Genomic DNA, 26,517 nt, shown 5'->3' with positions numbered 1-26,517 from the left:
ACTTGACTGGCTCTAATTTTAGTTGCAAAATGAGGACAAGCAATATAGAAACTAGATGGGTCGTTTCAACAATAAAAATACTCACATTCGACACTACATGTTTTCAGGAAGCCAAGTGAGCTAATAGAGCTGGGAATCTTTGAGCACCTGACGATTCGATTACAATTCAGAGGCTCCGTTTCGATTATAAATCGATTATTGAAGCACCCCACCACACTTTTAATGTTTTCTATATTAGTTCCAAAATTGTTGAAAAATCCTCTCAGGCTAAACCAAACTACTTTCTTATCAAGTTAACAGTTAAAAACAGTAAATAAAATACTCAAGTTCCCACTCTGTATCAAAAGCTTTAAACTACATTCAATTAATTTGATCTTGTGAATCAACCATCAAAGTTGTTAAAATTGTTCCCCTTATTCCATAAATTCCCATCAGTCTACTTTCGACATGTCAAAGTTTTTAAACTGTTTCATCATTTAAAGATAGATTCAAGTCAAGATTTTGCCAATTTAGGGAATATTTAGATAAAAAGTAATTAGGTTCGCTACAACAGAGCCTTCTAGAGAAGTCTACTGCTTTTACTGCTTTAAGATGGCGGCAAGTCTGTCATTTCGCATCTAGTTCTTTGTATATGTTCCAATGCTGTTGTTGTCTGTCATTTCACATCTAGTTCTACAATTTGTGATATCTACCATTGCCATATGTTGCCGTATGTTTGTAGCAACTAGCAACCGGCCGCTGTTTGTAGCGGATGTCGGCCGCAGCTAGGTATAGTTGTTTTTTTTTTTTTTATCTAGCGGCATGAGTTGAACAAGATATTTACTCTCGGTCCGTTCCTCATTGCGTCCCGAAGACCGCGGTGTCCCAAAGACCGCGCTGACTGTGTTTTATTTCTGCTTTACCTGGTATAATTCAATAATTGGAATTTGGATGTTTATGAATCGTTCTCGAATCTTCCACGGCCGAATCGCGAATAATCTATGAATCGGAAATTTCGCACGCCACTATGAGCTAACTACAATATTAACTAATTTGCTCCTAAAAACATATAAATACGTTCTATTTTTAATTGTTTCAGTGTCCCAAAGACGTATTTATATGTCTTTTACGTTTGTTTTCAAAAAAGACATCTCTAGGTTCTGATTCAATTTAGCTCCAAAGTAAAAAGCTGAAAATCCATTTTAAAGCAATAAAACTGGCCACTGGAGGGCAGTAACGCATTTGGTAAGACCCGCAACCCGATTCAACTGCAACGAACGGCCAAGCTGCATGGCCGGGCGCCGGCGGAAGACGACCGAATGGACCGCTGGATGACCGAGCAGAACGACCTGGACCACTAGTGCAGCGCGTGATGCCTTTGAGTCCGTGCTGCTCGCGAGCAGAGCCCACAGAGACTCAGAAAAATGTATCTTTATGAGACAGACGGCGATGAGGGAAAAGTTTAACCGGCTGTCGCGGCCAGAACAGCGTCATCTTTCAGTTAGTTATGTGTTAATCATGGGTGTCCAAACCTATCAAGGGCCGCTGTGGGTCCTGGTTTTTGTTCCTACCAATCGAGCACAGACAGTTTAACCAATGAAGTTTGTGCTAAAACAAGCAGCACCTGACTGCAATCAACTGATTACACTTGTGAGACACCAGATTGGTGAAAGGTCATCCTCACGATGGGTTTGAACAAAAACCCGCACCCACTGCGGCCCTATGTGGAATAGTTTGGACACCACTGGTGTAAATAAATTGTAATTTTGCTATCAAAAGCTCGTTTTGTCTTTTGTTTATCTTATTTTGTAAAAGGAAAACATTATTCCGATGTTTGGGATGTAACTAAAGCAAAAAATAGCTGTGTATAAGTCAAAGTTATGTTTGAAATGCATGCTTTCACAAAAAGCTCAATTTCTCAGTTTTTTCATCGGAAAATGGAAAACTGCTCAAACTAAGCTATTTTCTAATGCTGATTTCTAAAGAATGGAAAACGATATGAACTAACTTTTTTTTCTGCTGAAAGAAGAGAGTTTAATCATTCTTTTGGTGGGTTCCATGTTGGTGGGTTCCAAGCAATAGAACCAGTGTTGTTAATAACGGCGTTACAGTATAACGGCGTTACTAACGGCGTTATTTTTTTCAGTAGTGGGTAATCTAATTAATTACTTTTCTCATCTTGGCAACGCCGTTACCGTTACTGAGGACGAAAGGCATGCGTTTCGATGCGTTACTATATTGGTCGAAAAGTCTGAGGGAGACGGACTCACCGAGACGACAGAGCAGAGCAGGAGTAGGGAGGAGGCAAGAAAGTTGTGACGCCGAGCAAACGCGATGCTAGGTAGCTCCACTAATACATGTTGTAGCCGATAGCCTACAAACTACGCCCGCATGTTATGGTAGATATGGTAGACATGGTAGATATCACATGTACTGTACATAGATATAACTAGATTCAAAATGACATACATGGCACTAAATGAGTTAGTAGACAGCCGCCATCTTAAAGCAGTAGACTTTTTAGGACGGCTTTGTTGTAGAGAAACTTCCTAGCGAACCTAAGTAACTTATCTAAAATACTTCTAAATCGGCAAAATCTTGACTTGAATCTATCTTTAAATGATGAAACAGTTTTAAAACTTTCATATGTCGAAAGTAGAGAGAAGGGAACTAATGCAATAATGGGAGCAATTTTAACTTTTAACAGTTGATTCAGGGTAAAGGGTAAATTAGGGTAAAGAATTGGGCTCGGGCCAATTGTACCAAAAACCTTCACAAAAAACTTCACATAGTGTGGCCAAGGTTTTTTTTTTTTTTTTTTTTTGAGGGGAAAAAAAAAAGAAGTAATTATCACCAATTACTTTGCCAAGTAACTAATTACTCTTACATTCAGGTAATTGAGTTACTAACGCAATTACTTTTTGGGAGAAGTAATTTGTAACTATAATTAATTACTTTTTTTCAGTAAGATTAACAACACTGAATAGAACAGAATTTTCTGTGGACCTTGCAAAATCAGTCAAAATCCAGTAAAATGGCCGGGAGCGAAGGGCCTTGCTCCGGTGAAAATGGCTGGGAGTGAATGAGTTAACTACCTGTGGTGGTCTGTGTTTTCATGCATACATTTACTTTGTACATGCAATACAATTTCGTGGAACAAATATTCCAACTTAAATTGTACACTTTGATAAGGCGTTGACAGCACAGCGTTGTTTGAAAGGCCATGCAGTTGATTATCCTGATGTACCTAGTGAATTATCAGGTAAACAGCTGTTCATTCTTCCAATGAGTTTTCCTTAAGGTTTAAGTGGACAAACTGCAGTATTTTCACTATTCCTTTGCATGTGTGTACTACTGCTCTCCTCATGTCCCTCTGGTGCTGCTTTTCCAATTTGCTGACCGAGCAGGAAAACCGTAGCAGCTTGCTCTTTCTCTTTCTCTCTCACTCTGTCTCGTCCCTCTTTATCTCACCAGCCTTTTCTTTTCCTGTCACTCAAGTGTGGCCCCCACTTCTCAAACCTATCTCCACTCTGTCGCGTGGCTTGCAAGCATGTTGACACCTTGTCTTCAAGCCAGTCGGTGGGATGAAAAAGGGACTGTGGGTGTTTGTGAATCTGCACACAAACGTCTGGTAAATGGGCGGGTGTTTTTTGCTCTGATCGATGGAACGTTAACTCTAACTGTGTGTGTCATTTTGAATAACCTTCATGACATGATATTGTATCATGGGGGAAAAGGCTCTTGTTTATAGGCCAGTCTGCACAATTCCTTATGGATTGAATGACAGCTTGATGGTGAGCCCAAAGAAAAATGTGGAATAGTAGGAGAAATAACAGCAACAAATAAACACTGCATTCCAATAAACTGGCATCCTATGTATGCAGAAGACCGATGGATGGATTTAAACTAGGGCTGTCAAAATTATCGCGTTAACGCGCGGTAATTAATTATTTAAATTAATCACGTTAAAATATTTGACGCAATTAACGCACATGTCCCACTCAGACAGTATTTTGCCTTTTGGTATGTTTTACAGCAAGGTTTTTTGTGCTGTCTAACAGCGAACTCGTGTGGTCGCTTTGCGACATGGTTTATTGCTTTCTTGTCAGTTCAATATGGCTGCACGACGTCTCGGGCTGACGCCTACGTTGTAATGTTGTGCTTATATGATCCTTGGACAAGATTTGTCCGTAAGTATGGTTGTTGTAAAGAATGTACATATTATGTTAGTAAGCGAAATGTTATATTTTTTGTATGAGACGCTTTTTGTTTATGTTTAGTGAACCTGTATAGCGTGCTAAGCTAACGTTGTTGCTAATGCAATGCTTGTGTACTGTTTTTTTTGTAGTTTTACTACGGTCTAAAGAGGACAATGTTTTGAGGCCATTTTATTAATAAATCAGATGAAAAAGGAAGAAGTCTGATTATTAAGGCGTCGTTCACTAGCTGTCTAGCTTTGGAAAAAGTTGACGCTTCGGAGTGAGGACAGCATAGACAGATTTAAATGACAGTAGAGTGAAATGCCCCCTACGGTCCTTATGTACCAAATGTTGAATGTATATATCCATCTTGTCTTATCTTTCCATTCCAACAATTTATTTTACAGAATATATATATATAATTTACAGAAAAAATGGCATATTTTATAGATGGTTTGAATTGCGATTAATTGCGATTAATTACGATTAATTAATTTTTAAGCTGTAATTAACTCGATTAAAAATTTTAATCATTTGACAGCCCTAATTTAAACGCAAAGAAAAAGTCATTTAAAAAGGAATCTCTTTTTTAAAGTTAACTGTCAAACAATAACTCGACTGTGCTCGAGTACAAAAGAGGTTTGCATTCATGCTGAAATTTGCTTAGAATTTCTGATCAGTCTGGTGAAAACTAAGCAAGTTGAAGAAATGTCACTTTTGATGTTACATTTACAAATGTTGAAAATAATGCTCACATTTGTAGGAAAATGTGTCTTTAAAAGTATCGCCATTAGGTTACATCCAAGGCATTTCTTCAGTGTATTGGGTGACAAACTTTCAATAGACATACAGCTGCTGCTACACCTATACAACATAATCCGTCTGTGGAACACCTTCCTGACACCTCTGTTGTGTTCTGCATCGGGTCATATTGCATATTGTCTGACTAGTTTTTTAGACTCAAACCTCACTCATTTCCTATTTAAATTCTTTGCAAATGACCTTCCAGTCCTAAACTGAAGCTACTATGTATACCAGTTTTTGGCCATTGTGACACTTTTACAAGTGAAACTAAATCGACTGTGTGCAAGGTGAACCGGGAGCGGCTCCTTATAATTGCTAAAGGCTAGCCTTTCATGTAGTTGCCAGCTTGGAAAAACCAAAGCTTGGTGAGAGTTGGATTGTTCAACCAAATTAGGGCTCACAGCACCCTGACCACTTGTACTGCTTTGGTTGTATTCTTTACTGTCTCCTGAATCACAGCCAGACAAGGGCCTGCTTTTTAAGAATTGGAGTGGGTGTTTCTCACCAGAAGATATTCATCATTATGTTGGATCATCAACATGTTTTCATCAGTGAAGAACGAGCTCCTTGTATCGTTTGGTCACAATGAACTAACCAAGCACTGGGGAGGGTTTCAGCCTCTCAGGTTCTTTGTTTAAAGTGGCTACTTGAAAGAAACACTCCAGGTGGTATGGAGTAGAGGAAATTGGTCATTGGCTTTGACCTGTTCTTGTTCCTGAAATTGCATTTTGAAGCGACGATAGCCCTGTTTCCAAAATGTGATACAAGTTCAGCCATTTTAAGATTTTAAATGGAGCTGGGAGACCCTTAAAATACTGACCCCAGTGCATAGTAGAATGTGACCTCTTAATATTACCACTTTTTGAGATTCTAATTCTTAACATACATTTTTTAAAATTATAATTTATAATTATAATTGATATTATTATCGCTACTTCACGCTTCAAACTTAGCGCCCTTGGTCCATCGCAGATTTTTTTTTGAATAGACTGGATTCCTGAGCGAAATATGGGCGGTGCCATCTTGGACAATGACTGCCTTGAACTTCCGATTTAGAAAAAAAAACCTCATGTGCTGCGGCTGAAGTTAGCAGTGTGTTGACGATGTTAAAACTGCTAAATCAACCCAGAGGAACCCACGGAGTCTCCAAAAATGGATTCAGCACGGCGTAGATGAGACATATGAGATTGTTTTTATCACTTCGTTGATCATTCGTGGACAAAATTATAACAACCTGTCAGCATGGGTTGACGTGAGATATAGATTGATACGCCGGCGACTTGAGTGACCAAAATGAGGTGAAATTGAAAATTATATTACATTTGCCGAATGCAGAAGGGCTGACACGGATTTTTTTGTTAGAAGGAAATACTACAAGGTATGTACATATAAACAAAAATAGTATGTCATTCTTTTTTATTGCAGATATTGATCGCAATTGGGACGACATGATTCCATTTCTTGTTTTATTTAAAACTATTAGTGCATTTGCAAAACAGGTCAATAAACCACAATTTATAAAATTATTGGAAAAATAGCATATGAGAATGTGATATCAGACGGCAGAGCTCCGGAGACTCGTCAAGCTTTCTCCTGACATTCGGCCTCAAGACGGGCTGTCCTTGGTAATTCCAGCTCCAATTGCGTATCTTAAAGTTGCTGCAGTTAAAAAGCTTATAGTTGGATCCCCGCATTAACCTGACGGTCCGCTGCAAGGCAGGCCACTGCCTCCAGGCCCAGCTTCTCGGCCACCCCAGGGTAGAACAACGTAGTCTTGATATATGTCCATCAACGTACAGTAAGTGTTGCTGTGAGGCACATCAACTTATCTTCTCTTGCCTAACATTGTTTTCCACCTGTAAACAAACGAACTTAAAACTTTTAATACTTGCATTTATGCGGTGCCATCCAACACGGACTGATTAACAACAGGCTAGCAGCAACAGTAGTTATTGGAAAAATAATTAAACTTCATAATTACAATCATCATCGTAATATCAATAGCAAAGGCAACAAGTCGTTACAGGTGTTAGATTTTAGGTTTCGTATTTTTGGAGCACATACCTTCTGTAACAGTAACAGCAACAGCGTGACTGCACGAACGCCCGGGATCCGCGATACATGTACAGCCTGCAGTTTCTACGTCTCCCTCCGGTGTTACCAGCACTCATGGTTTGTGGTACGGAGCATTGAGGCACTGGCTTGGTTCTACAGCCACCTTCGTGAAGACAAAATTCCCGTGTCCATGTATTAGGACACATCAAACTTTGTGGCTGTGCAGGTACTGGAATGACAAGGAGCTCTTCAGGTTCCTGATTGCATTTCCATCCACTGCCATAGAGTCAATAAAATACAATAATATTTTATTTGTGGTCACCCTCAGCCTCTTCTTTATGTTGTCTTCCCGTGTCGAGATGGCAGAAGGATGTGGTATTTCCAAATCGTGTTTTTTCAGGGTTTTTAGTGAATGACACAACTCCAGTGCCATTGAAGTCAATCGTAAAAAAAAAAAAAAAAATGAAAACGGAAGTTGCAGGCAGACATAAGGAAGAAAAGCGGAAGTACCTCAGAAACTTGTCTATGGAAAAAAAAATATATATATAATATTTTATAGATGTCCTGATCCGATCCTTCCTGCTGCTTTTCTTGCTCACCAAGCAGCTTCTTGTTAAAGTTAACGATGAGTGACAGCTCCGAAGTTTTGATTTTGCCAGTGAAGCTTGGGAGCGCTTACCTTGAAAGGTGTATGATCTCTTGAGCTTGTTAAACACTAGTGGTAGTGTGCTGTGTATATTGTGTGTGTGTGTGTGTGTGGGGGGGGGGGGGTAAGTGAGCAGTGTGAGCAGATTTGCGTGGACTCACTCGATGAAGCATTTAATAAAGACAAGCATTTTGTTACGTTATTCTTGTTTAAAAAAAAAAAAAAAAACGGTGGGACAGTAACGTGTTTAAGGTTCAGGTCATATATGTATATTTCTAATGCTAAATCTGAATATATACATTGCACACATACAAAAAAATAAAAAATATGTGAATATGCGCCGCCTCTACTTCGTGGAGTTTTGTTTGACCGCGAGAAACGAGAGATCACTGTATAAAACAAACTACAACAGGTGATGATTACCAATTTTATTCTCGATAAACTGTTAAATAGTAACATCAGTTTCGAAAGCTCATTTATGTTGGGAAAAATATTAAATGGACCTACGTAATGCAATCCAGATTTTAGTTGGGTGGTTCCATATCCTCTAGCATTGGAAATTGACCCAGGTACTAAGTATAATCTACATTAGATACAAGGAGTACACTTGTAGAGGGGACATATTCCGTTGCTATAAATGGACCCCTGGTCCATTTTTAAAGGGTCCATATGCAATACTCAGCATAGTAATAAGTCCAAATGGGTTTCTGATATAGGATGTATAGTTGAGCTCCAGCTATCTAAATGTGTGACATGGTTGCAGCGTGACTGTGTAATCTGCCAATTAATTTTAAATTTAGCCATGTTTAATTTAGCCAAGCTGGCGTCTTTTGGGGTACATTATTAACAGAGACTTCTGGAGACTCTAAAGAACAAGAGATTTTTACCTTTCCTCATTCAGAGACCATATGAACTGTGCTTGCATGAAGCTTGTGTAATACCTGCTCCCTGGATTTGAACTAGAGGCGTGCAAAATTTCCGATTCTTAGATTATTCGCGATTCGGCCGTGGAAGATTCGAGAACGATTCACAAACACCCAAATTCCGATTATTGAATTATACCAGGTAAAGCGGAATTAAAACGCAGTCAGCGCGGTCTTTGGGACGCAATGAGGAACAGACCGAGAGTAAATATCATGTGCAGCTAATGCCGCTAGGTAACAAAAAAACAATAATACCTGACTGCGGCCGTCAGCCGCTACAAACAGCGCCCAGTTGCTAGTTGCTACAAACATACAGCACCATACGGCTATGGTAGATATCACATATATCTAGACTAGATGTGAAATGACACTTTCCCGCGCTAGTAAACAGGCGCCATCTTAAAGCAGTCGACTTCTCTAGAAGGCTTTGTTGAAGAGAACCTAATTACTTTTTATCTAAAATACCCCTAAATCGGCAAAATCTTGACTTATCTATCTTTGAATGATGAAACAGTTTTAAAAATTTCACATGTCGAAAGTAGACATGAGGGAAATTATGGAATAACGGGTGCAACTTTAACAACTTTAACGGTTGATTCACAACATTAAATTAATTGAATGTAGTTTAAAGCTGCTGATATAGAATGGGGACTTGAGTATTTTATCTACTGTTTTTAACCGGTAACTTGATACTAAAATAGTAGTTTGGTTTAGCGTGAGAGGATTTTTCAACAATTTTGGAACAAATATACAAAACATAAAAAAAAAAATGGGTGGAGGGGGGCATCAATAATCGATTTATAATCGAATCGGAGTCTCTGAACCGTAATCGAATCGTTAGGTGCCCAAAGATTCCCACCTCTAATTTGAACTTATACCTATAATGTAAAAGCAAACAAACAAAAATTCCCTTGACCCCCCCCCCCCCCCCCCCGAAAAACAAAACAAAAAAAACACAACGAGTTATCATGACACGAGAGCCAGAGCCCATGCAGCACTGCAAATTCTTGTCACACCAACCTAAAACAGGTGTGCCACAAATGTGTCCTAATAAAACCAACCTACAGTATTAAGGGCCCTATCTCATCTCTAAGTTCTTTTGCACAGGAGTCCTCTGTTCAGAGATACTGTACCCAAATATAACATCCAGCAGGCCAACATCCCACTTCTAAAACCAATTTGCGACATGGGCAAGAGAAGTAATACTTGTACTTCCACCCATTTTCTCTAGGGGGAAAAGAGTTGCCCGTCTATGACTCTAAAAATGTTCATCAGGTCAAGTACACAATTGTTGTGGTGGCACACTGTTACAGAAGCAAAGCCCAGACAGGCCATGCAAATTTTCCACATATCTTTTTGTGCGTTCTGGAAGGAGAATATGCAAATAGATGAACTTGGCATATGCGATGTGATTTATCAAATCCATGACGGACTGCAATGTTTCATTTTGTGTTTTAAATGGTGTTTAAAGGCAAGCGCAACCACATTTGCAAAGGAGGGGAAAAGTGTTCCACTCCTGTAAACATTTCGTCTTATTCAGCAATGAATTACTGGACCTACTGCATGTTCTAAGGGCAGGTTTAGAACAAGTCAAAAGAAAGAGGCGACCACCTATTATTTTTTTTATTTTTTATTATTTATTTTTTTACCCGGTTAAATTGTATTGAATGCATCATTCACTGTCTCAAAACTCGCATTACCCTTTTTTTTTTTTTTTTTTTTTAATTGACCGCATAGATTTTGAGTTACTGCCATAGCAACACCTTAGCAATGAGGGACAAGCCTCGCTGCCTGGCCACTACCTGATGACGTCAATTCCCGAGGACCTCGCAAGCACTCCAATACGAAAGTATAGCAACACGCTATCCTCGCCATATATTGCAAACATTTTCTGGGTTTTACTCGGGAGACTCATCATGCCATCTCGATGTATAGCAATGAATTGCTCACACGAAGGCTTGAGACTATGAGTGGCCCAAAACAACGTTCTGCAAGGATTTGGACATCTTTTGTGAGAGTCAAGCAGTAGAACTTCTTCCTGGCTCCTCGATCGCGTCTTTGTTTTCAACATTTCAGCGACCACAGCTTTGAAAGCATAGGGGCTAAAACCTTGGTTTTCCGAAGACATAAGTGGACCCTTACTGGCTTTTGTAATTCTAAATTTTGCTGCAATTCGGTTGGTATAGGAGGGCAAAACCAACTGTCTGTTCATTGAAGTGCGACCTGTTTTTTGTTTGTTTGTTTTGTTTTGTTGCTTGCCTGTCATAAGACAGCTGACAGGTTGTCTATTCATGTCAATTTAATACATTTAATACTAAATCTGTATAACTACTCATCTGTTTTTGCAATTACTGATAATTATATCACATAATGATTGGGAAAGGTACAGAGAGAAATCACGATGCTAGCCAAAGGCCTACTACTCTTCCTTTTGTGAAGTGTCGAGCTGCCAACAGGCGTCATCACCAACGTCCGCTTTGCCAAGTAAATCATCGACATCTCACGCCTCAGGTTCGAACATGATTGATTTTAAATAATCTTTCCTAGGACCCTTTGCCATTGTTAGCATCACAAAAGAGTGATGGTTACTTTCGATGGAAAATAAAAATCACTGATATCGATGCTGCTGCTATGCTCGCTGTGGATAGTGTTGTGTTGCGTTCAGGAATATATGTCTCACTTCTAGGTATGGGAATGCAGTATTGACGGAGTGCTAAAAAAATTTTTAAAATGCAAATTATCCTCGCAGTTACGTGTTAGAAATACCATGGTTGTTTCGCCGAAAGTTTGTATTTGTAAATTACACCAAAATCCGAAATACTCTTCAACTGCCCTTTAATTTGGCATTTCCAAGCACTCTGACAATGAGCCAGAACAGTTTTTCATTTGGGCTGTCCTAAATTTGAGATGCAATGTTACATGTGGGTACAAACATTTATCCCCCCACTCAGAACCAGTTATATCAAACTTGTGTTATGCCTTTAATGCGACTGCTGGCTACCCTACAAACTATTGGGGTAATCAATGTTAATTTTTTTCTTAAAAAAACTCAAGATTTTTTTCTCCAACTAAATTCTAAATCCATCACTTCCCACTTAATTTTGCACTTGCAAATGTTCTATCATGAAAATCGATCAGATATTTCTAAAGAGCAATACTTTTTTTTATCACTGACATCTCTTGCAAACCGTGTGTACAATGTGTTACCTTGAACGCACAACACAATGGTTCTTATGATAAAGTACAACTAGGGTTGTTCCGATCATGTTTTTTTGCTCCCGATCGTTTTAGTTTGAGTATCTGCCGATCCCGATATTTCCCGATCCGATTGCATTTTTTTTTTTGCTCCCGATTCAATTCCAATCATTCCCGATAATTTTTCCCGATCATATACATTTTGGCAATGCGTTAAGAAAAAAAAGAATAAAACTCGGACGAATATACACATTCAACATACGGTACATAAGTACTGTATTTGTTTATTATGACAATAAATCCTCAAGAAGGCATTTACATTATTAACATTCTTTCTGTGAGAGGGATCCACGGATAGAAAGACTTGTAATTCTTAAAGGATAAATGTAACTTTGTATATTGTGACTAAATATTGCCATCTAGTGTATTTGTTGAGCTTTCAGCAAATGATACTGCAGCCATTTAACTTCTGCCCAAATGCATGATGGGAAGTGCAACCATGACTGTGCGTAGGGGCACCAATTGATATATCTTCTCTGCGTTGGGAAACAACATAGGGTGTTATTTTTAATTGCTGAGAGCGGTATTGTAAGGCTTTAGCCACATAAAAAATGGCTCCAAAGGCTGTCAAAATTCTCTCTACTCAGTATACGTTGCCTTTTAGCGCTATCTATAGGTAAAAGGGCGTCTTTATAGATTGTACGCGACAATGCGTGAGTGGGTTGTGCATTGCATGCGTTAATTATTTAACGTGATTAATTTAAAAAATTAATTACCGCCGTTAACGCAGTAAATTTGATAGCCCTACTTTAAGCCAAAACTACTCTGGATGAGTGTAAGACATTTTGTCTGTAATGTTAAATACAATTAAAAAACGATTTAAATAAAAAATGTATATATATTAAAAAAGGCATGTCCTATATTTTTTTGCCGATTCCGATACTTTGAAAATGACGTGATTGGGAAATCTTTAAGTACAACTAAACTGAAAGTTACCGAACATGCATGGAAGAAGGATGTTGGGACACTAGGATGGGTAATTAAGTAGTGTAAATTCACTGCTCTTGCACGCAGCACACAGAAAGGCACTTTTGGAAAACCTATCCTGCAACTGCCTCTAATAGGAATTGATAAAGGTGTTTATCCTAATTGAAATGTGTGTCAATGCGTGGCTGCCCACCAAATTGGAATTTTGTCATGGCTGCTAGCTGACTGTCCGCTAAATCACAGCTGTCTAGCGGATTAGAGGTCTCGCGTTTCTCTACTGCTGAGATGCAGAAGATTAGGTGGGCAGTTCATGAGGCAAGGCCTGGTCAGCGCTAATCTGCGGGCCCGGTCGAGTGAAACGATCTCTGTATATGTTGTTTCACTAACTTGAATGGATGGAGCTGCTTGGCTGTCTAGGGTCATTTCAAAAGTGAGAGTGCGCTGGAACCAGAACAAAGAAGCATCTGTGGTCCTCTTGTCTTGATGTTCTATGAGATGGCTTTGGTTCAGAATGTTCTGTTGTGCAGTTACCCTGAATTAAAAACATATGTCCATTTGTAGTGTCCTCTTGCTAGTTTAAGCCTTCTCATAACCAAGGATAGGAAGTGATAGGATTTTTATGATTCCGATTCCATTAGCGATATTGCTTAACGATTCGATTCTTTATCAATTCTCTTATCGATTCTAATTTGGGGAAAAAAGAACAAACATTTTGCTTGGCATCTAGTTTTTTTTTAATTAAACGTCACAACCTTACAAACTCACAAGGTCAAAAGAGGCCCAAAGCCTTGATGTTTACTGTGGCAAATAGACAACAATGTGTAAAATTTTACTCACACATTTTTCTAATTGAAATAAAATTCCTGGGGTGGAGAAAGCCTGCACACACAGAAAGTGCAGGGGCAGAGTATCTCTTTGGTTATCCCAAATATTAACAAATTTATAACTAGGTTGGTGTAATTACATAAGGGCGGTTTGATCTCATACAATATAAGAAGAATTTTAGCACAATCCTCCATTAACTTGGATTTGTTAACTTTCTAGATATAGTTGGGGTACTCTATGGAAAGGTCTTTTGGTAATGAGTAGAATAAAAGTGGTTTGGGACCAATTGGACCATCCAATCTCGAATCACAGGTGAAAACACGCTGATTGGCTGTAGTCGTCAGGTGCATTTCGGAAAGGAATTTGGAACATCCACTTCCGGTAGTTGTAGCAACACAAAAATACCACCATCGGATGCGGAGGTATATACTTTTGTGTGAAATTAGTAGTCAGATTGGCCCTACGACCCACCAAATTCAAATTAATCCGAAAATAAACCCCACTGATTGGTGGACTACTGACCGAAATGAGTATTGCTAATAAAATCGTTTAGGATTATTTTAGATGCATATATGTTATATTTTTCTTATAGAGTATTCGACGAAGAATAGGATAGACCCATTAATAGACTTTTTTTTGGGGGGGGGTCACCATTTCTTTAAGTAGTCTCATGAATTAATTGGCCTGTGAAAATCAATGCTAAATCACTAGGTAACGACTATCTGGATTATACTTGGAGAGTTGTCTCTTTGAATAATCATGTAGATTTACTTGCTGAGCTGAGTGTGCGTAATATGCACAAATTACGCGACGTAATTCATGCTAGCTGGAATAAGAGAATTGTTAGATAACCTAATAAACGATTCCATGGAATTGAAACGCACGGAACCGACTCTCTATAGGCACCGGTTCTCGATTACCATCCCGACTCATACCTCATTTTAAGTCTTTATTTTTTGGCCTTCTTTCTCCTTTTGCTTTATCTCATATGTTCATTGAAAATTTCAGGGGCAAACTATCTTTATTTTCAGAGATGGATGCTGGTTAAAAAAAAAGAAAATAAAGCTGTAATGCAAATAAAGGATTCCTCTTGCAGCCAGTACAGTGATTAGTTGATTTGTGTTGCTCTTGCTCTGTGGAAACAAATGTCTGCACACTCAATCCATGCCATTCAACAGCATATTTTTGATCTGTAAAACACATTTATTATGTTTCCCACGCAGCTTTTTTCATATGGTGATGTCATTTATCATTTTATTTCTTATTGTGACACAGGAATATTGCCAATGTAATACCTCTGCAGAAATAATCTCGTTGAAATCTCTCATTCTTTATTAGTATTCAGAATTGCTTTGAGGTTGGAAAGCTTCCTTCTAATTCTCTTCTCTCTTCTTGTCCATTTCTTGTCCATTTAGCCTCGTTATTTGTGTATTTCAGCGCTTGTTTTTAAAGTAAAGCAAAGTGCTGCAAAGAGTTTATAAATCATTATAAAATCCCCAAATGCCTTTGCCGAAACGACAGTTTTACTTACTATTTTGAGTTTTATGACTTGGTGGAAGCCATGAAAAAATGTAGGGCTGCAGCTATCGATTATTTTAGTAGTCGATTAATCGATGAACTAATTAGTTCGAATAATCGAGTAATCGGATAAGGAACATGAAAAATTAAAATACCTGAGCTGAGCCTCAAACGGTTTAAAAAAAATAAAAAATGAGGATCTATGTACAACAAAAGAACAATTGACTAACTTACATAGCAAACGTCCGCTACCTTAAATGCTATAAAATGCTAACAATTTTTTTTCAAGGCTCTTGACAAATGGTTCAGACTCTATTCCCACAAAAAATGGCTAAATATACCTATAAACTAAATTCCGAATGCATTAAAAAACATTAGCTCAAACAAAATGTAGCTTACGTTGGTCTTAACAGGAAGCAGTTGGATTCAGCCATGTGAAATGAGGCAGACCAGAGGGCAGTGTATCCACCCTAATCAATGAAACTAAATGTAAACACTTTCAAAATAAACCATTACAACGCCACTTTGATTAAACGAATACTTGAAGCAACAAAATTTAATTCGAATATTTTTTTCTAATTGAATACTCGAGTTAATCGATTAATCGTTGCAGCACTACAAAAATGTAAAACAAAATATTACTGGCGTAGCACATGCATGTGCACTTTTGCGATGGTTGCGGGGTACTTACTATGACAATTCATATCATATTTTTGGTGAATTCATTTAGAGCTCATAAAACTAGTCAGTGTAAAACTTTGGATATCACTGAAATAATTCAAATATTTTAGCTTCAAAACTGAGCAGGTTGACTGTTGGAATATTTCCAATGGGGAAATCTTGAATATTTCAAATTATTTCAATCAGATGCTGGAAAAACAGATGGTCAGACAGACACACGAGGTCAAAGGAATATGAATTAGCAATACAAACATTCATGAAAATGGGTTCAATTGCAATTGAGAGGCTGTAATTGAATTGTAGCCATAAACACACACGCATGAATGTACACAGATTTCCTCTGCAAGGGCAGCACTAATCAGTGAGAATCTCTCATATCCCAGGAGAGTGTCAAATGGTGGGTTGCCTTGTATAGAAGAGTGTGACTTTGCTTTGCATGTGTGCGCGCGTGTGTATGTGTTGGCATCTGTGCCTATTTTAGTGAGTGCATTCTGCTTGTGTTGGTGTTTGATTTCGACAGATTGTCTATGACGAGAGCAGATTAAATGGCGCGCCTGGACACAAGGCTGCTGACCCCATAACCTCTGTTGCTGAGGCCGTTATGTAGCGACTTTGTATGTGTATGAGTGTAACGTGACGCATGGTAACAGCTGCACTGCAGATGTCCTCGATTTTACGTAAAAGGGCAAAACTGTGAACTAACGAATGAGATTTGGGGCTCTAAAGAAGATGAGTCTTTGTTGGATTGGGTCTTCTAGATTAAATGAATAGGTTTGAAGAGATTTTGGAGGAGTCGAGCACTCGGAGTTTAAAGTGCCTGTGACATAGAAAAAAAATCTTAAACAGCATTATTATTGGAATTAAAGAGAGAGAGCGAGAGAAACCTACGTTCATTGTTTATGCTTGTAAAATATCTCTACAGAGGCAACACCTGTGTGTATCATCTTTTCTGTTGTTGTGTGTTTTCCACCCGGGATCGGACACTTAGTTGTGCGGTTGTTTGAACAATGTGCTAATGCTAGCGAACGCATGCTAACCGTATGTGTCATTGCTTTAATAACCCATAATTATCATTTATTTACGTTGATGCGAACCTGTTTGGTATCGAGGACGAAATTGATTCTTCAAATTATACGGACGTCCAGCATCGTCATTTGGGTGTTTAGCTCGCTGTATAGCCAGGACCGAGCCGTAGCGTCCTGGTGAGGACAGTATATTTGCATTTCATTGTTCATGCATCATGTAACATCATACTGTACACTTATCCAGCATGTTCTCTATTGTATTTTTATTTTAAATTGCCTTTCAAGGTGACATATCTGTTCTATGTGTTGGATTTTATCAAGTAAATTTCCCCCCAAAATGCGACTTATACTCCAGTACGACTTTTATATGTTTTTTTTCCTCTTCGTTGGGCATTTTATGGCTGGTGCGACTTATACTCAGGTGCGACTTACAGTCCGAAAAATACGGTATATACAACAATTTGGCAAAGCGCAGATGACGAGAAATGCTTCTTTAAATCTGCCGTTTGGCTCATCCTGCACTGGCGCCTCCATCTGGATGATGACGTCGGCGGAGTACCGATTTCAGCGGATTTTGGCGACAGAGACAATAAACACGAGGCTGATGACTAAAGCAGACTGCAAAATGTCATCATTTTTTTTTTATCTCTCTACTCCAATATTTTTACAGGATAGTCTTTGTATTTCTCCCTGATTGCTAAATATATTGTATGGTCATGACAAATAACAGTCTAATGCTAAATGGAATATGAAATATTAAAAATGTTACGTACGTATGTACGTCAGGGCTAAATTACTGTATAACGGTCAAAACTGCCGACTTTTTAAACCTCCCGAAAGGTATTTTATCCCACTGGTCTTAGTCCGTCTCTTGTCATTTCCCTGCGGGGACTCGGAGACGGAGGATAGAGCGTAAATATAAGAAGAGTGTGAGAGCGAGGCTAAATGCCAACCCGAACCGAGCGGCTCTTCCAAGTTTCTTCCTCGCCATGCGTCACAGGCACCTCAAAAGTTGACAGAAAACTAATAAAAACTAGAATATTGGTTCTCATGGTAACTGTTTTATCTGAACTTGCGAAAACACCGGTCAGGGTTTCAATTAGATTTTGTTGTTGTTGTTGAAATGGGGAGTTTATATTGGGGAAAAAAAAACATCATATTTGCCAAAACATTTTCAATTGATGTAAATTATTTTAATATTTTCACTGTTGGCAGTCACATAGCAAATGCCTTGCACATAGTGAGGGTTATATCACATGATATGACGTTACCACTTAACAATGAAATATGTGCTGCTCATCGAAAAGTTAACACTGTAAGCTAATGCTAATATGTTCGTCAAATAAAACTAATTGCAGCTCTGTTTACTTTTTCGAATTTGACGTCAATGGGGAGTCGCACTTGTGGATGATTTGGCTGTTGCATGATAGCGTTTCATGAAAGTGTGGTCCAGTCGCTGCATGAAAGTGGCTCTGGATCTTCACCCATACTAGCTTCAAATTAAAAGGTTGAAAAACTCCCTTTAAATTACAACAATTAAAATTCTAATTGATTCAAAGCCAGTCAGTGATGGATTGAATTAATATTTTCAAGTGAATATTTTCATGGTGCCAGGATGCTGAGCACCACCATGATCCAGACATACTCCATCACACACTCCCAGTGGGGTTCTTTTTCCAATTAATTTTTTTCCACAAGGGGCACCATGTTGTCTAGGCTCTCTCCAGAATTGGCGGGACAAAGAATTCCCAAGTGGCATATTCAGCTTCCTGGCATTAACCTCTGCACCCCACCTTTAGAGAACCCCAATGTTCCCACATATTTCATTATGATCAAGCTTCTGCTGCTTGTTAGTTTTAGTTTGCTGCTTGTACTTCTTTCCTAAACTCTGCTTTTTTTTTTTTTTGCTTATGGATGCACACTCCCTCAGGAATTAAAAATGTCTGTGAAGTTGCTCAAGATAAGGTTTCTCTCTCTAGCTCACTCTTTTTTGTGTGTGGAATGCTCACATTGATTTTCCTGAAGGCAAAAGTGAGCAGGATTAATGTTTCTCTATCACAATGCGTTCTATGCTTTCCGGGGAGTCCTTTTATACTTCAACGCTCCTTTGACTCTTAGTACACGTTAGTTTTAGGTTCCTAATGAACCTGGCATATTAATGAGTGTGACTAGTAATAAACAGCTTTGGTCCTATGTAAGTTTGGGCATCGTTTGAAATTGAACGGTTCCGGGTCCGATTTCACGTTTCGATTCCGGTTCGGAACGATTCTCGAATCCGATTCTTTTAAGATGCAGGGTAGAAAAAAAAAAGAGGCAGGGTCAAAAAAATTGCATGGTTTATATTAATGTCTTAACTTCTTGATGATTTTTAAATTTTATAACTTGTATATAAATATACATGTAACTAAATTATATACATTCTCACGTGGATATTTTTAACTTGTATATAAATATCAGTCTTTAAAATTAGGATATAGCAGTATACTGTCATAAGACTCTTATGACAGTATACTGCTATATCCTAATTTTACTCTCATAATATTAGATTTATTTTCAGAAACTTTCAAATTTACCATAATATGACTTCTTTATGTTCTTTTTCTCATAACATATTGACTTTTCTATTAGTGACTTTCTTCCTTTATATTTACAGCTTTTTTCTTGTGATTTTTACACTTTATTCCAATTCAATTAAAACTGAATTCATGCATTCTTCTTGTAATACGATATAATACAGTATATATAATAATATTGGGATTTTGTTTTTGTCAATTTTGTGTTTTTTCACATACTATTAGAAGTGTATTCTAAAAATATTAGTGTTATTCCAGCACACCTATGACTTTATTATTGCAATATTACATCTTTAGCTGGTAAAATCACAATTTATTACCATGTACCGTATTTATCGGACTAAAACTTGCAGTTTTTTTTCATAGTTTGGCAGAGGGTGTGTCTTATACTCTAGAGCAGGCATGTCCAAAGTGCGGCCCGTGGTCAAATTTCATCCGGCCCCCAGCCTCTTTCATAAGAGCAATAACGTCTGGCCTGCACACAGACTTAATAAATTGGTTAGCAGTACTGCTACCAACATATGAAGTAGCTTACACATTAAATGCTGCTCCTCATTTACCCACTAAAAGGCAGCAGCACTTTAAGCAACGTTACCCCGTGTGACGCTTGACTTCCAATTTTCTAAAATGGCAACAATCAACAACAAAAAAAGTTGACTGCGACGGCCGACGCTTCAAGGATAGGTGGAAATTGGACTATTTCTTCGCTAAAATACACAACAACTGTGTCTGCCTCATTTGCAAAGAGACAGTTGCTGTTTTTAAAGAGTTCAATGTGAGGCGATATTACCAAACAAGACATGCTGACATGTACGACAAGATTACAGGGAAGATACGCAGCGAGAAATTAAAGCAACTTGAAGCTAGTTTAATTTCACAAAAGCAATATCCCGAGAGTCGAACGCCACAAAGGCTAGTTGCGAGATTATTGAAATTATTAATTTAAAAAAAAAGTAATAATAAAGCAAATGTGACACACAGAATGGCTTGCTGAAATTTGCTTAAATATATTGTTCTACGTAAAGGGCGTCAGCCAAGGTCGCCCCCCCCCCCCCCCCCCCCACATTTTTACCACACCAAATCTGGCCCCCTTTGCAAAAAGTTTGGACACCCCTGCTCTAGAGCGACTTATGTGTGATTTACGGTCGGGTCGGGCCGATTTCTCTCTCGCTAGCGTTTTCTTTTTTAAATGAATATACACTGTTTGTTAATATATTTATACTAAAATGATGTATGGATGTTAAATAAAATAATTTGGATAAAACAGAGAAGGTGCTGTGCATGCCTGTGCACGTGAACGCAGTGGCCCCGCTCTCTTTTCAATCTTCCCCTCCGCGAGCATCCTGGTATTTCCTTTTCGATGTGGAGCAGCTATAGGAGTGAAAGACAAACTAAAGACAGGGGAATTTAAAAGCAAATAACTGCGGTTGCAGTGGGATGTAGAAATGATTCAAATTGATTGTTGAAAATGCTATACGGAAACCTGTGTCGACGTTGCTGAATGTAAACTAATGTGGTGCTTTGGTACATACGAAAAATATATTTAACAAACTTTTCCAGCGTTATTTCGTTGTGTAAATGCATTTATAATGATCATAAAATATGTAGACTATTAAAACATTGAGAAAACTTGCGTTTTTTTTCTGCCAACTCGAGGAGATTAAAATGTCAAATCCACTATCCGCCTGTTAGAACAGACACGCAAATATGAGATATAAATGTTTATTGAATATCCATTTTACAGTCTTGTTTAACTGGGAGAATTCGTTACAAAAGACAGGCTTTAATTTGTTATCATTTTTCATACAGTATATATGCACCGGCATCATCACAAACGTGATCACACAAAACACAACCACGCATCGTATCCCCGCATTTCTTTCTTCTCCGGAGTCCTCACAAATGAAACATAAAATTTTGTTTGTTTTCGGGCTCGTGCCTAAAAATAAAACAGATTTTTTTTTCTTCTTTTTTTTACGGGCTCAGGCAAGCAAATCAAGGTAATTGATCGGGCGTCGGGCTTTAATACCCGCGGGCTGGTCGGGTCAGGCTGGATTTTTTTAGGCCTGATCTAACTTCTAGCGTGATGTAATGTTAGCATACCGTACACCTATTCAGCCTGTTGTTCTCTATTGTATCTTAAATAACCTTTCAAGATGACATGTCTGTTCTTGGTGCTGGATTCTATCAAATAAATTTTCCCCCAAAATGCAACTTATATGTTTTTTCCTTTTTATGGCGCATTTTTTAGCTGGTGCGACTTATACTCAGGTGCGACGTATAGTCCGAAAAATACGGTACTATTATTATTGTTTTAAAATTCAGTGTCATTATTAAAGGGGAAAAGATATCGTCATCGCACACACCATATAATTGTCTGCATTAGTCTAACACATATATAGTCTAACACATACATATGGTACAGGTTGGCACCGTCTAACTGTTTGCATTACTCTAACACACGTAATATAATTAATCAGGAAATAGTATCAGTTTCATATTTACGGTAGGACTACACTACTAATATAAAATAAATAGCACACCATAGTTTAATGAGAAGAAATAGAAGTGCAATCAGCTCTCCCAGCAAACTCCAAGGACAAAGCGCTTTGTCCTAAAACAAGTACAACCAGCCCAGACAGCAAAGTTGATAGCGGGCGTCCCAATCCGCGCACGAACCTAAGCCGCCTAAAACCGGCCACCAAGGGGAAGACAAAAAAGCAACGCCCAGACTCACCTTCAGACACGCCTTCGACATGACCCGCGTCAGCAAAGACTTTAAAAAGACTGGACACTGAGATAAGACGATTTTTTTCTGCTCGGAAACATGTAGCCTTTTTTTGGATCCAGAATTGTCCCTCCATCATCTGTTTTTGCCTTGTTTTTACCAATGTCGATGAATAAATTGTCAACCTGTTTTCGGTGAGTGTTCTTCAAGCTTTTGAAACATGGAGTCAGTACAAAGGGTTAAAATAAGAGGACACGCGAGATTCGGCCTTCCCGGCGGGCGCACGCGGGGCAGCGTCAGCCGAGCGGCACTTGTTTTGGTTGGTGCTGTCCACGGGTGCGTCTGGGCCGGGGAGGCGAATTTCAACATTATTGAATTAAACTTTTCTATTAAAATTTAGTTTCCTAATATAACGATTTAAAAAAAACAAATTGGGAACCAATATATACCTGGGGATTTTTTTTTTTTTTTTTAGTACATTACTGGCTGTTACAGATTTAATAGAGGTACAGTTTCCTTCCTACGAGGTTTTCGAGTTAGGAGTCTTTGAGTTGATTTGATTTTAATTTCAAGTTTTTTGTTGTGTTCATTTATTTATTTAGCTTTGTGCTTTGAACAAAATTTTGAGTTTACTTAAGATACAAAGGCGTCAATGTAACAAAATGTTCATATTAGTTCCATAAACAACCCAGAAGACCCAGTTAATTGCCATATATTCCGAAATTTAGCAAGGAAAGTTTCCAGCTTGAACAGGAATTTTGAAAATTTTAATGTAAATTTACCTAAGAATTTAGGAAAATTTGCCAACTAATTTGAACATGCAGTTAAGCACTGTTAAACAAAACAAAAAAAAACTGTCACACTGCAAATGTAAAATGCACTTGCCCCCCATTCATTCATCATTTTGTGTCACGAAAACCATGGGAGGAATATCATCAGTTGACCTGCCGTGTTCGAGCTAAAAAGTGAGTCAGTAGCTGTGAGAAACGTGAGCTTATGAATTTCCTGTGAGTAAACGAAACTCTGCGGATGATGGCGAACAGTTACTACTCAAGCCCAGTCAGGAGGAGGCGGGCTTACCGGTGAACAGCATGGTGTCATCGCATACAGCTGCTCTTATTTGACTCTCTATAATGCGATTTAGAAACCTCATCACATGATGCCATGAATCCCCCTGCATGCTTAGAAAAACAAATGAGCTGGGTGGTGTGCTGCCTCGCATCATTGATCACACCTTCCAGCCGTATTCATTTTTCGTCCATCAAATCACCTTGAGAGCATGACTCTCTTGTCCTCCATCAGTCTGCAGGTTGTACCGTACAGTATGTCACTGTCTACTGACCTAAGCGATTAACTGTCAGCCTCAAGCTACTTTATTAGTGGTCTGCACAGGTAAATATTCCAATTATCTGATGCTGCAGCTCCACACGATTACAGTAACCCCCTCCCTTCAAATGCCCCATTTTAAAAAGTCGACTGTACACATTTGAGCTAATGTCAGTGTGGCCACTGAGATCACACAAAGAGTAGAACAGTGTCAATGCTGCCAGTTTATTTTCATTGTGCCCTTTAATCCAATGTCACACAATTAAATCATAGCTGGATTTTTTTTTTCCAAGCTGCTGCACATGTGCAACCCTCTCTTGGTGTCAACACATTTTTATAGAGAGCGGTAACACTGTTTCACACCATTAAGTTGCAGTTAATTATCATTAAATGTCACTTCATGAAAAGTTTTAACGGGTGGTAAGTGTCTCTTAAAGTCCACTGTTTGTCGTTTCAGCTGTGAAGATCAGCGCATGCACACAAGGGAAGAAGGCGGCCTAAGGTAAGTTTAACTTGTCATCCCTACAGATGGTGTGCAATTAACACATGAAGAGTGAGGAAGCACATTTTTGGATTTATTTCACTTGCAGAGGAAAACAAACAATTTTTCCGCCATTGTCTGAGGGTTGCCGTGGTAACGGGAAACTAATTGATATGATTTTATGTGCTCCTCCAGTAAAATCACTGATTGAATGTCAAAAAAGATGGTCCTGTACGTCAGAAAATAGTAAAATTTAATAGGTTTTCCAAGATGGTAAAAAATATTTAGTGTCAGAAACTGATGATGAGCTTAATTTGGCCCCTTCCCATAGAGCTAAAGTAAGTTGTTTTTTGTTTTTTTAATCTATGGTAATTAGAGGCGTGCGAAATTTCAGATTCTTAGATTATTCACGATTCGGCCGTGGAAGGTTCGAGAACGATTCACAAACATCCAAATTCCGATTATTGAATTATACAAGGTAAAACGGAAGTAAAACACAGTCAGCCTGGTCTTTGGGACGCAATGAGGAACGGACCGAGAGTAAATATCATGTTCAATTCATGCCGCAAGATAAAAAAGCAATCATACCTGACCGCGGCCGACAGCCGCTACAAACAACGCCCAGCTGCTAGTTGCTACAAACATACGGCTACAGTAGATATCATATATACCTAGAATTAGATGCAAAATGACAGACGAAGGCGGTGTTAGAACAAATATTATTGAACCGAGATGCGAAATTACAGACTTTCTGGCGTTAGTAAACAGCCAACATCATAAAGCAGTACTAAAGCAGTGACTTCTCCAGAAGGCACTGTTGTAGCGAACCTAATTAACTTTCTATCTAAAATACTCCTAAATCGGCAGAATCTTGTCTTGAATCTATCTTTAAATGATGAAATAGTTTTAAAACTTTGACAAAAGTCGACAGAAGGGAAATTATGGAATAACGGGAGCAATTTTAACAACTGTAACAGTTGAATCACAACATTAAATTAATTGAATGTAGTTTAAAGCTGCTGATACAGAATGGGGACTGGAGTTTTTATTTACTGTTATTTTTGTGTATTTGTTTACTGTTATATGCTAACTTGATACTGAAATAGTAGTTTGGTTTAGCCTGAGAGGATTTTTGAACAATTTTGGAACTAATGTACAAAACATTTATTTAAAAAAATAAAAAATAAATAAAGGACGGGGGTGCATCAATATTTGTTTTATAATCGAATCGGGGCCTCTGAATCGTAATCGAATCGTTAGGTGCCCAAAGATTCCCAGCTCTAATGGTAATACAGTGGTACCTCTACTTACAACATCTCTACATACAGAATTTTCAGGTTAAGACACGCCTCAACTGGAAAACATTGCCTCTTGTTAAGAAATAAATTTCTGGATACAAAAGGCAAAAATACAGTATGGCTGGTACTCGCAGCTCCCAGAGTTCACTGAACGTAACATGACGGTGTACTTTCAAGATAACTCAGCCAGGTGCCTTTCCATAGGCCAATTAAGTGATGGGGCATCTGGTGCTTTGCTGCTGATAGTATTTGCCAGTGTCGCATCTCAGCTCTGCAGTGTTTTAATGAGCCGGTGCTGGACGAGTTTGGCCCCTGTTGGGTTCACTGCGTGGGCACCCCTCATCAGATGTGAGCTTTAAACACTCAGGAGTGGTTAAACACAGGATCTTTTTTATGTGACCCTTTATGTTTAGAATGCTGACACTGTTTTTTTTCCTCACCTGCTGGCGAAGGTCTGACAAGGACCTAATTAGGGCTTGATGTTCCGTGTTGGAATTCTTTTATATGAATTACCTAGTTCTAACAATGGACCTGCTCATTACAGTGGAACGTCGCAAAAATAAAAGATTTTAATCATTTTAAGTCTAATGCCTGTGTAGTATGATACATGATCAAGCATTATCATAGTTGGTTATAAACAGGCTTTAATTCCATATTTTTGGGGCCACATTGTTTTGTACCTTATATGCTACACAACTGAAATCAACAGATTACGGTTAGCAATTATTAATTTTCCCACTGACACTCTACACCTCCAAAAATTTGACCAATGGTGTTTTATTATTGAGAAAAATAAATAAAGGTTGAATAAGTAAAGGTTATACCATAAACGTGACACTTAAGCCTGTCGCGATATGCAATAAGTCAAATTATCGCATGGTAAATAAAAATGAGGGCGGTAATTTTCCCGGCTGGGATTTATTGCCGCGTGCATGCCGACATTTGTGCGTATGTGTGTTTGTGTGTGCTGCGTGCACTCGACACACGTGCGTGTTAATTTCATATGAGTTAGAGTTTCCAGTAGCTTTCACAGATGTTTATTGGCCATCAACAAGCCGTAGAATAAAAGTTCAGACATACAAAATAAGGAAACACATCTACTGTATATTAAACATTGTAAAAGTTAGCATTGCTACATTGAGGCTAAAGTAAGACAATGTACTAACCACTTTAGCTTGCTATGAAACATTGGCAGTCTTCTCTACAACGCAAAATTAAAAGGTGACACTTCAAACATGAAAACTCGCTGGATTACAGCATTTGCAAACGATTCG

The 26,517-nt window shown here is 38.5% G+C and overlaps 1 protein-coding gene across 1 annotated transcript in view; it reads left to right on the top strand.

Moving 5' to 3' along the window:
• The window catches only part of tln2a (talin 2a), a 195,098-nt gene that overhangs the window by 17,685 nt on the left and 150,896 nt on the right, over positions 1–26,517 (top strand). Inside the window, exon 2 of the mRNA XM_057832454.1 lies at positions 23,922–23,966. The gene's annotated coding sequence lies outside the window, so the exon portion shown is untranslated. The remainder of the gene's footprint in view (positions 1–23,921; positions 23,967–26,517) is intronic.

Source organism: Corythoichthys intestinalis, chromosome 1 (genome assembly GCF_030265065.1).
Source record: "Corythoichthys intestinalis isolate RoL2023-P3 chromosome 1, ASM3026506v1, whole genome shotgun sequence".
NCBI classification, from domain to species: Eukaryota; Metazoa; Chordata; class Actinopteri; order Syngnathiformes; family Syngnathidae; genus Corythoichthys; species Corythoichthys intestinalis.
The sequence above is the reverse complement of the archived record's forward strand: the minus strand, read 5'-3'. Positions and strand labels throughout refer to the sequence as shown.